Source organism: Leopardus geoffroyi, chromosome X (assembly GCF_018350155.1).
Source record: "Leopardus geoffroyi isolate Oge1 chromosome X, O.geoffroyi_Oge1_pat1.0, whole genome shotgun sequence".
In the NCBI taxonomy this organism is placed as follows: Eukaryota; Metazoa; Chordata; class Mammalia; order Carnivora; family Felidae; genus Leopardus; species Leopardus geoffroyi.
Genome location: NC_059343.1, coordinates 109,616,661 through 109,633,367, shown reverse-complemented (window position 1 = coordinate 109,633,367; position 16,707 = coordinate 109,616,661). Strand labels below are relative to the sequence as shown.

The 16,707-nt window shown below is 37.6% G+C and overlaps 1 long non-coding RNA gene across 1 annotated transcript; it reads left to right on the top strand.

The window, feature by feature from the left end:
• The first annotated feature begins 7,163 nt into the window (after positions 1-7,163).
• LOC123594003 lies at positions 7,164-12,238 on the top strand. The gene is made up of 3 exons (XR_006710641.1): positions 7,164-7,903; positions 9,576-9,700; positions 11,375-12,238. It is a non-coding gene; the product is annotated as an uncharacterized LOC123594003 (long non-coding RNA).
• The last annotated feature ends 4,469 nt before the right edge of the window (positions 12,239-16,707 follow it).

Sequence of the window (16,707 nt, the reverse complement as noted above, 5' to 3'; positions counted from 1 at the left end):
ATGGTGTTTATTGGTGATTATTCCATGTGAATTTAAAGAGAACATGTATTTTTTCCATTGTTGTGTGGAGTGTTTCTATAAGTCAGTTGTATTGATTTGGTTGATACTATTACTCAGCCTCCTCTATCCTTACTGATTTTCTGTCTGCTTGCTTTATCATTACTGAAAGAGGAGTATGAAATTGCCAACTATAGTTGTGGGTTTGTACATTTCTTCCTTTAGTTCTGTAAGTATTTGCTTAATAATTTTGGAAACTGTTTTAGTCAAATATATTTGACAATGTTCTATTTCCTTGATGAATTAAGCTTTTTATTATTATGAAATATCCCTCTTCTCCTCTGATAATGTTTTGTCCCAAAGTCTACTTTTATGACATTGATATAGCTACTTTGGCTTTCTTATGATTAGTGTTTCTATGATCAAACTTTTCCATTTGTTTAATTTTAGTCTATCTGTTTTCTGCAGATTTAACATATATTAAACATCATATTGATGGGTTTTCCTTATCCATCCATATTGGCAATTTCTGACTTTTATGAATAATTTTTTTAAAGTTTATTTTTGAGAGACAGAGACAGAGCACAAAGAGAGAGGGACACACAGAATCCAAAGCAGGTTCCGGGCTCTGAGCTGTCAGCACAGAGCCCGATGCAGGGCTCGAAGTCATGAACATGAGAGATCATGACCTGAGCTAAAGTTGGACGCTTAACTGACTGAGCCACCCAGGCGTCCCTTCTGATTTTAAATTTAACTGGAGTTTAGCCCACTTATATTTAATATTCATATGGCTGGGTTTGAATCTACCATTTTGCAATCTCGTCTATTAATTTCATCTGGTGTTGCTTCCATCTTTTGAATATTTTGTATCCTTTTTAATATCTCATCTTATTCCCTCTCTTATTAGATGTATCACTATTTGTACTAAATGCTGGAGATTAAAGTACAAAACTTTTATTATGTTCTACCATCAAATATTTTACTAGTTTAAGGTATAAAGTAATGCAATAAACTTAGGATACTTCCCTACTCAAATATTCTGGTTTTATTTACACACATTGTACTGCTACATGTTTTAAATGTTACAATGTATTGCTGTTATTTTTATTTTATGTGGTCAATTTCCTTTAAAGAAATTAAGAATACATAAAGCCTGTTTTATATTTACCCATATATTTACTGTTTCCAGAACTCTTCATCTTTTCTTGTAGTCCAGATATGTTATCATTAAACTTCACCTTGAAGAACTTCCTTTAACATTTATTCTAGAGCAGGTCTGCTGGTGATTAATTCTATCAGCTTCTGTTTGAAAATGTTTTTATTTTGCCTTAACTTTTAAAAGCTATTTCTTTCTGGATAGAAAAGTATAGACTGACAGATTTTTCTAATAGCAATTTATAGATGGCATTCCTTCGATTACTTTGCATCAAATTTAATGAGAAATCGTCTTTCACTCTTATAGCTGTCCTCCTATAATCATTCTTTTTATTGTCTTTTTATTTGGTCTACTGTTAAGATTTTCTCTTTATCAGTGGTATTCAGAAATGTCTCTGTTTTTCCTTATTTTAGTTTTCTCTGTGTTATTTGGGTTATTTGACCTTCCTCAATCAGAACATTTATAGTTTTTATTGAATCTGATAAATTACTTTATTTCTGCAAATTTTTTTCTGCCATTTCTCTTTGCTTCATGAACTCAAAGTACATGAATGTTAGTTTGATATTATCCCAAAGGTCACAAAGACTTTTTATATTTTTTTATCCTTGTTTATCTTTGTACTTAAGATTGGATGATTATTGTTATGTTTCATATTCACTGACATTTCTTCTGTAGTGTTGAGTATGCTATTCAGCATCCAGTGGATTTTTCATGTCATGTAATCTTTTAATTTTAGGATTTCCATTTAGTATTACTAATTTTTAGTTTCTATTTGTTTATTTAATTTTCTATTTTTTTTTTTTCAACGTTTATTTATTTTTGGGACAGAGAGAGACAGAGCATGAACGGGGGAGGGGCAGAGAGAGAGGGAGACACAGAATCGGAAACAGGCTCCAGGCTCTGAGCCATCAGCCCAGAGCCCGACGCGGGGCTCGAACTCACGGACTGCGAGATCGTGACCTGGTTGAAGTCGGACGCTTAACCGACTGCGCCACCCAGGCGCCCCGTTTATTTAATTTTCTGTTTTGCTCTCTTACTGTTGTCAGATTTTCCCTGAAATCCTTGAATGTATTTATAAAACTCTTATAATCCTTATGTGTTCATTCAATGTATTTGGCTTTTTCTGGGCCAGGTCCTATTGACTAATTTTTCTCTTGGATATGGGTCACGTTTTCATGCTTCTATGTGCATCGAAAGTTTTGGATTGCACACACACACATATTCCCATAAACACATAGGCGGATCTTTTGCAGAGTTTGTAATAACTAAATTCCAATATTCATATCTCATACCATTGATTTAGAGGAGTAAATCAAATTATTGGACTTTTGAGATCAAACCTCTCATTTTGCTAAGAAACAGAAAATAAAAAAATTTTTCTCTACGGCTGACTACAACCATAAAGACATTTGGATTCTAAAGAGTGAACATGCACAAAAGAGAGTATCTGGAAGGCTTCTAAGCAAACTACTGCTAGGATCTACCTCTCAAGAGTACAAAGTAGATTATATGTTAGTTATATCTCAGCAGAGCTTGGCGGAAAAAAGAATATGAAGTAGAACCTATATGTTTTAATTAGGCCTGTGGCAAAGATTGAAATTGCAAGGGCGCCTGGGTGTCTCAGTCCGTTGAAGGTTGGACTCTTTCCAGGATCGTGGGCTCCTCGCTGAGCAGGGTACCTGCTTGAGATTCTCTCTGTCTCTCTCTGTCCCTCTCCACTGCTCGCTCAGGCTCTCTCTCTAAAATAAATATTAAAAAAAACTTCGTAAAAAATGTTTGAAATTTTGAAAACAGGTAAGTGTTGCTTTTGAGATTTACAGAAAACAAGAAAAAATGATCTCAATATAAATGTGATGAAACTGCAAGTTATAAAGGATCATTTATTGCAAGATGCTATTTTTTTTTATAAAAGTAGACACAGTTCTATTTAAGCTGGAATGATTAAATGTCTTACTTTTAATGATCATGTATACAAAAGCTTTTGGCAAATTATTATTTGACATAAAATCCAGTCTTCTTAGGTATTTTTAATAACATTTGAAGTGGCTTTACAATAAGACTTGAGAAATGCATGAAAAATGGAAAAATTTCAAACCACAAGAAAATCCCATATGTAGATCATGTCAGTTGGAATTTTTAGCAAAAAAAACTCAAGTGTATGTGCATGGTAACACACACACATATATACAGTGTATATAGAAGACACACGTATACAATGCATATAGAAGAAAGGGCAGAATAGAATAGATTGAAATATCAATTGAGTTTATGTCATTGAGAATATCCTTTTTTTCCTGTTTTATAATTGCTCAGTTTATCATGTCTTTGCCAGATGCATATATTATCATTAGAATTTGATCAACAACAAAGGAAATTTATGAGTATCCATTATCCAATGCTGAGGGAAGAAACAATGCCACAAAACTCCACCTACAGCACAACCACAATATAATTGAAGAAAATAAATAATGATATGTTCATCTGTGGGTGAATGTGTGTTTCAAGTACCTTGTGAGCAAATAAGGAGAGTTTACTGGTGAACAGCAGGCTACATTTATTTAATTCAATAATATCAGCTTTCATGAATGATTGTGCATCTTGTTTACAACATTTGAACACATGTACCAGTTAAGCTGTCCATAGTGTTTCCCATGGGATAGCTCCATTTGGGAGCGAGTATTTCCATACGAGTTTCAGAGCTTTGTGTATTCTGCAAGAATCTTCACAATGTTTACATTATATTATAATTCAATAGCAAATCCAGAACAAATATGTACAGAAAAAATTATTGGTAACAACTTGCTGCATTGACCACATGACCTAAGGAATCTATATGTCTGAACATACACAAGAGGATTGAGGATACAACCATATTTTACAAGTCTTTGCTTGAGATGGCATTACCTGTGGATTCCTTGCACTTCCTTACAAATGGATCCTGTACTTCGACTTATTGTTAAGAAGCGTGTCTAATTTTGAGAAATTCTAAACACAAGAGGCTACTGCCTTAAAAATACCAATATTTCAAAGACTATTAATGAGGTTTGGAAAATACTCCAGTTACAATAAGTGCAGGAAATATATTTAAATGCCAGCATAATGAGGGATTTTAAGTTTATTTTTTAAAAGTTATTAGTATATTTTATAAGTTAGAGGTGAGAATGACATTTTCGAAATCTTTATTCTTGTTGGCTACCATTAATTTTGGCTTTATGATTTCTCAAAATCTGAACAATTTGCCAGCAGCAGGTATTCCTTCTGTAACTCTCTTGGATAATAAGACCCTTCCAACAAGGGAATAAAGAAATTCCAAGTTCTCCAAATATATATGTATATGAGCATATGAAAATTGTATCAAATAATGATGAAGATTTTGTTCAAAAATACCTTGAGCATGCATTCAATTATGTTTAAAGAGAAACAAACACATCTTAGTACGTTTGTACATATCCATCTATATGTGTACACTTGTGTAAAAATTATATATTTTTAATCATGGCGATTATTACAATAAGAATGCAATTAAACTTCACCCAAACTTCACTCTATGTCCATGTATGGATAGGTGTGAGTTTGTGTGCATGTATGTGTGTGTGTGTGTGTGATATATATACAGGCATATCTTGTTTTATTGTGCTACACTCTACTGAGCTTCACAGATACTGCATTTTGTGCAAATTGGAGGTTTGTGGTAACCCTGCATCGAGCAAGTCTGTTGGCACCATTTTCCCAACAGCATTTGCTCACTTTTTGTCTCTGTGTCACAGGTTGGTAATCTTGATATAGTTCAAACTTTTTCATTATTATTTTCTCAGTTATGGTCGTTATCACTATCTGTCGTTAGTGATTTCAGTTCTCTCAGGGATGGTTACATTTTTTAGCAATACTTTAAAATTAAGGTATGTACTTCTTTTAGACATAATGCTATTGCACACATAATAGACTACAGTATAGTGTAAACATAACCTTTATATGCACAGGGAAACTAAAAAAAATATTTGACTCACTTTATTGTGATATTTGCTTTGTGGTGGTGGTCTGGAACTGAATCCACAGTAACTCCGAGGTGTGCCTGTGTATGTATACATAACATAAACTGATATTTAGCTTCATACACAACAAATTTACATTAAAATGGGCTTATTCATGTGTCATGTTCCAGATCATGTTTTCATTTCTGTTTTCTAGACAGTTTGTCATTATCATGAAAAATTTGCAAGACCTAAGTTTTAGTAAATAAATATAAAGGTAAACATTGATGAAAGATTATTGATAACTATAACAAATTCAAATGCTTTCCCCTTGAAGCTTTGATAGAATACAGAGATTTGTATTTGATAGAATACACCTGGATCATAATGTTAGAGTGATGTACACACAAACTTTATGTATTCAGTAACATAGCCTGTGATATTTTTCATAATAAAATGCTAAGGTTAAATTTTAAATAAAAATGTAGGTTACATTTTTGAGAAGGGGAAAAATCCTATATTTTCTGAGGCACACTTATGTAGTTGTGATTCAGTATTTGTTTAAGAATATAGGCATTAATTTTCCAGGTGTTAAGCATCTTATGAAATGAACATTTCTTCATTGAGATCCTAATATTTTTAGTGAATGTGGCAGTCCACAAACGCTTTGCCAATGTTTTATTTACTAAAACTCATGTATTGCTCAGAAAACAACTAAAATTTTCCATGAAAATATGATCCAAACTACAACAAATAAATCTCATTTTAATGTGAACTTGTTGTGTATGAAGCTAAAAATCCTGTTTCTATGTGTACATTGAAAGGAGTGCATGAGGATATGGAAACTGAGTGTTTTTTTTTTAAGTTTTATTCATTTATTTTGAGAGAGAGAAAGAGCATACGTGGGGAAGTGGCAGAGAGAGAGACAGAGAGAGAGAGAGAATTCCAAGCAGGCTGCAAGCTCTGCGCCCAGCCTGACATGGGGGTGAGATCATGAGCTCATTACCTGAGCCGAAATCAAGAGTCTGAGGCTTAACTGACTGAGCCACCCAGGTATCCCTGTAAACTGAGTTTTTATGTGTGTGCTGGAACAAAATCCAAATGTTTATCAGTGGTAGGAACAGGTACTGTTTATGACAGTACTTTACTCTGGATCAGGATGCAGCTATTTTCTGAATCCTTTGCAAGCACCATGCCTTAGTCACTTATGAGAAAATGCTATATAACTGATCCCTAACACATAATCACTGACATGCACATATATAGTAAGGTCATAGGAATCCACTCAATGTCATGTAATAACATAAGAATGTGCCTGAGTTGCAATGTGAAATGATGAAAGCCTGAAGCTAAATCATGTCCCCTCTGACTTGCATTTATACCTAGTTGAGTATGTGTATCATTCCAGGTGTAGTATGCAGTCTTGAGAACCATCTAGATACTTATCTTAGGGTTCCAGACGAAGAATTGCTTCTCCCTAAATACACCAAGGACTAATGCCCTTGCTGGAAAATTCCTAGGGAATTTGGGAAGTGAGCCAGGTCAAGAACCACGTGTATTGGTGCCTAGATTTGCTCTTCTCAAAGCCCTTAGGTGCAACCATTTTCTCCCCCTTAGGCCTGGATCCCTGAGGTTTGCTCCCTGATATCTGAAGACAATTTGGTACCAAAAGAAAACACTGGAGATCTAGTGCTTAGTGAAGAAAAAGTAGAAAGGCAACACTAGGTAAGTGGAAATTGAGTTCTTGAACGGAAAAGATGCCTGATGAGAGTGTAGGTTTAGGTCCCAGTGTGATTACAGATGGAAATCAAAAGCAAAATCACGAGAGTGTGAGCAAGGTTCTTCAAACTGGGCAAGAAGCAAGGAAGCCATATTTCCTGCCGCCTTTGTCTGAGGTCACATTTTTTTTCATGCCGGACGGGCGGGAGAAGAGGGCATGTGGGCAGTGTTTGGATAGGATTTCTGGAGCAACACTGCCATCGTGAGGAAATTGCTGGAAAAAGCCCCAAGGTTTCTTTTCTGAAAAGACTTTTACTTTGGAAAGGTCCATTCGGTGGGGAGGCTGATGGGCCGGGCCCCTAGCCTGAGCTCAGTGCCTCCTCCAGAGGCCTACCTGGAGCTCTGGATAAAGGTGGGGTCCAGGTGTAGGTGGTGGTCGGTGGGGAGGCAAGACTGCCAGTAGCCGCCAGGAAGTCAGGGCACAGGAAGTCGTGGGGTGGGGTCTGGGTATTCGCCCACTGTGGGCGGGACCAGAGGAAACCACTAACAGACAAAGTACTCGGCCTGCGGGTCTCTCTCCCAGCCCCTCTGAACACGTGGTGTTCCCATGCTCTCGGACCTGGGCCCTATGTGGTAGGAGAGAATCTGAGCGCTGAGGACACGACAATTCCTGGTGGCTTATAGCAGGAGCAGATGGGCTTGCTGGAGGTCTCAGGTGCACCCAAATGGGAGCTGGGAGAGCCTGAAGACAAATGGGACTATCCAGCCAAGCCAAGAATGGTTACACTTCTGTTACAAGATCAGACTTTGCACAAACTGATGGGAACCAAAAACAAATGAAGAGGATTGAAGATGAACCCACATTTCAAAAGTCCTTGTCTGCTGGAGGTGGCATTACCTGTGACCTCGCCTCACTTCTTCGTATATGGCTGTTGTAGCAGGTACATTGTAAAGAAGCATGATTGTTTCTAGAAATGCAAAAACAGGTGGCAAAATTATAAAACATGTGGACATTCCAAAGAATATTTGATGATGTTTTTAAAAGCCTTCAAGCTACAAGGTAGGAAAACTTGTTTTAATGCTTAAAGTTAAGAGGGATTTGAACATTATTTTTAAAAAGTACATATATGTGCAAAGTGAAGAGATAAGAATGCATGACAAGGATTTTTTTTAAGTGTTTTCTTTCTTCTGATTGAAGTACCATTTGTTTTCTACTATGTAATTTCTCAAAATTTGAATCTTTGCCAGCACCAAGTATAACTTTTGTAATTTCTTGGAGCAGAAAGGTCTTCTAGGGTAAACATAAAAACATTTTCAAGCACTCAAAAATACATATTGATAGGCAGGTATGCAAACGGTATAATGTAGTGCTTAAGACTGCAAAACTGCACCCAGCATCCGTTCAATCATGTTTAAAGAGAAGCATACCTGTGTAACGTTTATTTATATATACATATATATGCATGTATTTATATATAATAAATGTGTATATATGTAAAAATTTTTTAAAGCAGTATATTCACAACAATGATCAGTGTTACAGTGAGCATGCTTTTCAACATGAAATTCTCAGGCAACATTTATATCCATATTTACATTTGTATAAAAGAAGACATTAGTGAAAAATTATTGCTGCATGGAAGGGTGTGAATGTATCCATTAGGGTTTTCTTAGGGTACATATCTGGGTGACTGAATTTGAGAGATAACCAATTTCAACCTTCATTTACTGCATTGGCTTTTTCTTTACAGTTTTTAAGGAAAATTTTAAGATGAAAAATTTGGTGTGAATTTTGAGAAGTATGAAAAAAGAAACCCTAGTGTTCTGGGAAATGAGTATTTAGTGTCTGTTCCAATATTAGTTTTAGAGCATATGTAGGTCATCATATTAATGATTAGGTAAGGCAAGTCTCAAAATAAGATTCCTGAGTGGTGGCATTGTAGGCATTTTATGTCCTATGAGTAAAAACAGGTTAAGTGAGAACCTAATTAATATTCTTTAATGAGTCAATCAGGTAGTTCTGTGCAAATGTTTATGGTCTAAAATCAAGGTCTTGCACATGTTTCATGATAATTTCAAACTACCCAGGAATCAGAAGTGAAAATTTTGAATCTAAAAACATGATGCCTACATCAATCCAATTTAAATGTAAATTCATTGTAGTTTATTACATAATTACAGAATTATGTGTGTGTGTTGAAAGAATGGAAGTAAACGTGTGAAAGGTTATCAGTGCTCAGTACAAGATTTTATGATTGCACTTTTACTCATGGCATGTGTTAGTTATGTATGAGAGAACACTACAAGACTGATCCCTAACAATTAATGGCATGTACATAATAATAGTAATAATAATAATAATAATAATAAAATCATAGGAGGCCATCGAAGGTCAAATAATCACATGCATTGGAACATGGCTGTGTTCCACTGTTAAATGATGAAACCATGAGACAAAATTATGTCCCTTTTGATTGGAATTTATGTATGTTCGGCTATATGTATCACTCCAAGTGGGACATTGTATGAAATTCAGACTTGAGAGTGCTCTGGATCCTACTCTTAGGGTTCCAGCCAAATGGCTGCCTCCTACTCCACACACAAAGCCTGGTGCCCTCTCAGAAAATGGAGGAGGACTCCCAGGGAACCTGGCAGTGAAAGAAGTCAAGAGGCCTGGTGCCTAGATTTGCTCTTCTCCAGTCCTTATTCCCGTGATTTTCTTACTCTCTTAGCCCTGGATCCCTAAGAATTGCTCACTGAAGCAAAAAACATGGCAAGATGTTGGGGATCAAAGCTGAGTGAAGAGCAGACCTACAAAGCCTTGGTGGAATAATTCTTGAAAACATGGCTGATGAGGGTAGGTGCTTTATGCCTCTGATGTTTGAGGGAAACTAGGAACTAAAGTTCATCTGTTTGAGCAGATTTCCCCCAAACTGGGCAAATGGCTAGGCAACTAAGTTTCCTGACTCCTTTGTCTCCTGATGGCTTTTTAAATATTGAATGGGTGGGAGTGGAGGGCCCAGGGAGCTGGGTTAATTGGCTTTTCTATAGCAATACTGCCACCAAGAGGTTATGTTAAAAAAAAAAGTTGTTAGGACTGGTGTGAGGCCTAGCAGTTGAGAAGGGTTTGGCCTTTTAAGAGGTTGAGTGGACTCTGGCCTTGAACTGGGCCTCCTCTTCAGATCTGAAGCAGCTGGGTCTAATTGTCCTTGAGGCTGTTCTTGATGAAAGGCAGCCAGGGGGGATTTGGAGACATTTGCGAAAACATGCGTCAATGGTCAGGAACCCTATGAAGATGTAAGGTGACCTCTGACTTCAACTCAGCAGATAGGAGATAAATCCTGCTTCGGATGACTAAGCTGCCTATTTGGAGTAATATGGAGTTGACCATATGTTAGACTGGGAAAGCTAGATGTGTGAAGATAGTACTCCATATCTGAATTGTCAGTGACAGAAGGAGTAGCCGTAGCCCTGGGATTCTTCAAACTCAAGAAATTTGTCTTTTCATATTTTGGTTTGCATGAAGAGACAACATTTGGCCAGGGAGTGGATGGAAGCTAGAGCAACAGCACCTTTCTGAGTCCCATGAATTCAAGCATGAAACCATGACCAGTAACGGGATTGTAACTATTGCCAACCCTAATTACCGCTCAGCCACTGACACTCATTTCAGATCAAAGCTGTTTCAAAATGAAAAGTTAAAGGGGTGCCTGAGTGGCTCAGTCGGTTGAGCATCTGATTTTGGCTCAGGTCATGATCTCTCAGTTCGAGGGTGCGAGTCCCGCATCTGGCTCTGTGCTGACAGCTCAGAGACTGGAGCCTGCTTCAGATTCTGTCTTCCTCTCTCTCTGCCCCTCCCCCATTCATTCTCTCTCTCTCTCTCTCTCTCTCTCTCTCTCCCCAAAATAAATAAACATTAAAAATTCTTTAAAAAAATGAAAAGTTAAAAAAAAACAAAAACAGAAAAACCCACCTAATAGGAAAGGTGGCAAAGAAAATAGCAGGCATTTGCCAGACAATAAAAGGCATGCAACACAGAAGTCTTTTAAGCAGAGATTTTCAAACTCACCAGTATAGCAGTAAATTGCAGTTCAGCATGCTCTCCCATAATACCCTTTGTTCTTCATCATAACCCTGAGCAAGCCACTGAAAATGAAGCCATTATCACCTAGTTTTTGTAATGATGTGTAGGATTGGACAGGCTCTTTCCTACCAGGTGAGAAGCATCGTCAGTTGGCTCAACTCTTTGGAGGTTAGTTGGTCAACATCAGTTAATCTTTCACATGAGAATATCCTTTGTCCAGAGACTGTGTCTCTCAGAAGTGATCTCATAGCCGCATTCCCACAGGAAGGCAGAGAGGTGGAGCCAAGGAGGATCATTGAGGTTTCTTTTGCAAGAGTGGATAGCATCAGAGGCAAAGGGACCATTTTCTGGGTTCAGCTACAGCAGGTGGTCTTTGTAAGCCCTTGGAAAGATTGAAATCCATTCTCTGAGTCCTTAACAGAGAGATGTCCATACCTTTGATTCCAGGAAGAAAAAGCAAAGTGTTGGAACTTTGGGATCAAACCATCCTAGGTGTCTAATACAAGGTAAATGAAATGGTAAAATAAAATATGTCTTTTTGTACTTATTACATACATGATTAATTCAGTTTGAATACACAAACACGTAAGGATTCAAAAAAGTGAATAGGCACAAGGGAAGAATCTGGAAAGCATACAAACAGCTAACAGTGTCTAACTTTCTAGAGTGATGTTTCCAATGGCTTGCCTTCAACTTTTAATTTTATACTTGTCTGAAATTTCTAAATGTTGAAAGTGAGAAAAGCTTACATTCAAGATTATTTTTCTTAAAAATCAAGAAACCAACATATACCAATATGTAGTTAAGAAAAGGGTATATCAAAAGATGTATTTTTCTTCTAAAAATGTGCACAAGTCTATGTACATGCAAGACTTAAAGGCCTCAGACTTAATTTTTATGAAAATGTAATATTTCCAAATTCTGCTTGTCAGAAAATCCAGTTTTCTAAAGCATATTTGATGTCATATGAAGAGGCTTATGTGATGTAAGACCTGAGAAAACAATAATAGAAGGAAGCAACTTGAATGGCAAGGATATTCTATGTGTATCATGAAGTCCAAAGCCATACCAACAGATCCCGACAGCCTGCACACATGTGCCCACACATACACAAGTATGTAATAAATGTAACATAAAGGAGCAGAATGCAATAGGTCCAACATCAGTGGCATATTTATTGAGTCCCTGTGAATTAAGAGTATCATTTTTTTGCTCAATTTACTGATTCTTTTCCAGATGCAAGTTATTCTTATCAACAATGAAGGAATATTATGTGATTTAACCAAAAAAAAAATTATCAGGTTGCTCATTAATAGTAAATGCTGTTCGGGCGCCTGGGTGGCGCAGTCGGTTAAGCGTCCGACTTCAGCCAGGTCACGATCTCGCGGTCCGTGAGTTCGAGCCCCGCGTCGGGCTCTGGGCTGATGGCTCGGAGCCTGGAGCCTGTTTCCGATTCTGTGTCTCCCTCTCTCTCTGCCCCTCCCCCGTTCATGCTCTGTCTCTCTCTGTCCCAAAAATAAATAAACGTTGAAAAAAAAAAATTAAAAAAAAAAAATAGTAAATGCTGTTGGCAAGTACCCACTGTCCAATGTTGAATCAAAAACTCATGACACCAAACTCCATGTACAGTTTGATGAGGATGGCTGTTTAGAGTGTGTGTGTGAGTATGTGTGTGTCGCATTGTGCTGAGGAATATGGGGATATAATGATGAGATGTAGACTAAATCTATTTAGCTCTTGGGAATAATTGTATATCACTTGTAATATTTAAACCAATGTACTCATCAGGCTTCTTATTAATAGTGGTTCCCTTGGGAAAGAGGGATATGGGATAAAGCGTTTCCATTTGTTCTTGATAGATTGTGTATTCTAAGAGATTTTTCGAGAATCCTCTAATATATTTGTCATTTGAGAGCCAATCGGGACAAATATGTGCAGAAGAAGTTATTGATGTAAACCGGATTTGTTGGCCATTTGAGACCTAATGTGTTTATATCTCTAACTGATCACAGAAAAGAGGATTCAGGACACCCTGTTTTGAAAATCCTTGTGTGCTTGAGTGGGCATTACTTGTGACTTCAGTTCACTTTATGTATGGCTAATGTATCTGGTAATTTTGTAAGCAGGAATGCTTAATTCTAAGAAATGCATAAAAGATGAGAGGCAACATTAGAAATTGGAAGTATTCCAAGGAATATTTAATGATGTTTGCAAAGAACTCCAAACTATAATCGGTGAAGGAAGTGATGTTTGAACATTTGAGGTACGAGGGAACTAGGATTTTAGGTTAAAAAATACATGAGCAAGATGGGAGAATGTATAGCATTATAAGTTATTCTAGTTTTGATTGGTACCATTTATTTTTGGCTTCATAATTTCTCAAAATGTTAACAGGTTGCCATCAGCAGGTGTCACTCTTAATTCCTTGGGAGACCTCTTTCTAGAATAAAATGTAAAGAAATTTCAAGCTGGGGAAAATATATGTTGATGTGGGACCATGCAGTTTATATTAGGTTATGCAGAAGATTTGTGCAAAATTGCACCCAATAGAAATCAAATTATAATTAAGGAGAAATGTGTGTGTGTATAAAATAATGAGGCAATAAGCATTTTTTATAATGTATTTACTAAACTGAAGACTTGAAAATTTATATAATATTCTCAAAATGCCCAGGAATCAGGAGGAAAAATTTCTTATGTAAACCATAATGTAACATCCAATTTTAATATAAATTTATTGTGTATGAATGTAAATATAGAAGTCTGTGTATTGGGAGGAGTGGAAAGACATAATCCAAAAGGTTATCAGTGGTCATAACAAGTTTTATGGCAGTACTTTACCCTTGATCAGCACATGGTTATTTTTGAATCCTTGGCAAACATAGTTACTGAGGAAAATGGTTTTAAGACTGATCTCTTGAGAGATAAATCGTAATACGTATACACTTACACCCTCATCAGTAAAGTCCTAGGAGAGCAATTGAAGGTCATTTAGTGACATGGGAAAGTGCTTGTGTTCCAAATGGTAAATGAAAGCATGAGACAAAATTCTGAGTAACCTCTGATTGGAATATATATATATTCTGCCATGCGGGGCACTGGATGGCATACAGCAATGAGAGTAGTGTGGGCCCTCCTCTTAAGGCCCCAGTCAAATGGCTGCCAACCATTCAACACATGCCTACATCTTTACCCAGAAAATGGAGACATTCCTGAGATCATTAGAGATGAGCCAGGCAAGGAAACATGGATTGATACCTAGAGAGACCCTCCTAGTTGAATTTCCAGCATTTTTTTCTGTTTAGGCCAGGATCCGTGAGAACTGCCCCCAGAACTAGACAGAATTGACCTCAGGGAAAATGCTGTAGATGTAATGCTGAGTGAACCAGAACAAAACTATGAAGACTGGGCCTAGTGGAAATTGAATTCTTTTTTTTTTTTTTTTAATTTTTTTTTTTTGAACGTTTATTTATTTTTGGGACAGAGAGAGACAGAGCATGAACGGGGGAGGGGCAGAGAGAGAGGGAGACACAGAATGGGAAACAGGCTCCAGGCTCTGAGCCATCAGCCCAGAGCCCGACGCGGGGCTCGAACTCACGGACCCTGAGATCGTGACCTGGCTGAAGTCGGACGCTTAACCGACTGCGCCACCCAGGCGCCCCTGGAAATTGAATTCTTAAAGGAGAAGGTGCCTGATAAAGGTGGTTACTTCTGGACCTCAGTTTGATTTCTGATGAAAGCCAAAGCTAAAGTGCCTCAGTGTGAGCAGGTTTTCTTAAACTGGGCAAGATACAAGGTAACCGTATTTTCTGGCGCCTTCGCCTCTTTTTTTTTTCAGACGGGATGGGCGGGAGAAGAGGGCCCGGGGGAAGGGTACCGAATATTTGTTGGCAAAACTAGTGCACTACTGCCATCCTGAGGAAATCATTTAAAAACAACCTACGCCGTTTTTGCTTTGTTTCCGTGAGGACTTTCGGTTCAGAAAGGTCCGTTCAGTGGAGAGGCTAAGCACGCCCTGGCCGCAAATTGGACCTCTCTGGCCTATCTGAGTTGTTGCGGGAACTCTGGCAAAGGACTCCTAACGGTACGACAAAACTGAGGTCTTGGTTTAGGAGCGGGTCAGTGAGGAGGCAGGACAGAACCAGGAAGTCCCGGCACTGGAAGTTGTGGGTGGGGCTTTGGTTTCGTCCTAGTATGGGTGACGTTAGAAGAAGCCTTTTGGAGCTCAGTGCAGGCCTTATTGTCTTCTGTCTCCTGTCCCAGCTCTTCAGAGGGTGAGGCAAGCTTGTTCACAGTGTTCTGGAGCCTTAGAATCTGGGCACCTTGTGTTAGCAGCATCGCAGTGTGCTATCGCAAACAGGGCAATTTGAGGCAGACGTGTGTACTGGGGGGGGGTCTCAGATACAACAAAAGCCGGGAACCTACTGCTTGAGCAAGGAGGACAAGTTGAGAAGCATCGGAAGCCATCCTGCCAAGCCAAGACGACCCAAACCTTGTGCTACGGGATCAGAGGCATACACATACGGACCCCAAAATAACAAGGAAGGTTACAAAGAATTCTCTGAGCTCAGAGGCAGCAAAGGCAGTTGCTTGCTTCTGGTTTCTCAAATCTCAGGCAAAGGCCTGCCAACAGGGCTCTGCTCTCATCTCAGTTCTCTTGCTGGGCTTGGGGAAGAGGGAGACTTACAGCTTTTCGTTGTCCCAGAGGATGTGGAGGTCCTCGAAGCCTACCTATTCTCATACTTACATTTGTTCTCTGTCACTGCTTCGTAAGTTCCCTACTTGAGGATGCCTGGTAAGCTTGACAGGAGAGCCAACTGAGTGTTGAACATTCTCAGACCTGTATTTCTTCCTCCCCAAGATAGTGGTGGATGCCTAGAACTTCTTGGGATTCACTCCCTAATTGAGGAACACTGTGGTGCCCTTCTTTCCTTATTACTCTGGCTCCATTGGATCTTTTAGAGTAGTTGAAGGTGATTTTGCCTTGTGCTTGGGTGGGAGCTTCCTGTGACTGAAAATAATCATTTCTATTCCTGCTGCATTTAAACTGGTGGCAGATGGGTAAAGAAATTAAAGAGGCAATTTACAAAAGAAGAAATCCAACTGTTTATAAATGAAAAGACACTGAAATTTACTAGTGTTCAGGAAGCTGCAATGGTCAACAAACATTGTGTTTATGTGTATATCATTAATTTATAAATATATGGATGCGTATTTATATATATTTATGCATACATATCTATGTTATGGGTATATATGTATGCATATTAAGTTATATATAATTTTTACTATATATAGGTATGTGTATATACATGTATGTGTAAATATATGTATGTATATAGATGTATACACACACACTATTAAATAATTCTGTTAAGTCTTTTTTTCTCCAAGGCCTAGAGCAAAGTGTGGAACATGGCAGGAACTAGATAAGTATCTTCTGAATGAATATAGGATTGCCTACACATATTGAGAGATCTGGAATGAAAAACATCAAAGTGTGAATACTATTTACCACACTACCATATACTGCTTAGGAATGGGTGATGATGCTTTTTTTTTTTTTTTTTAACATTTTTTTTTTACAAGAAAGTGTGTTTTTTTAAAAAAAAATTGAACATTTACTTCAATATACTTAAAAATAGGATCCCAGGTTATTTAATAGCATCAATAATAAGGCATTTTTAAAAATGCATATCTATTTTATTCTTGTCTATTTCTCTTATAGATAAATTTTAAGTTTTAAAAATTAAGTTTTGCCTTTTAAAAAAATTGTCTTC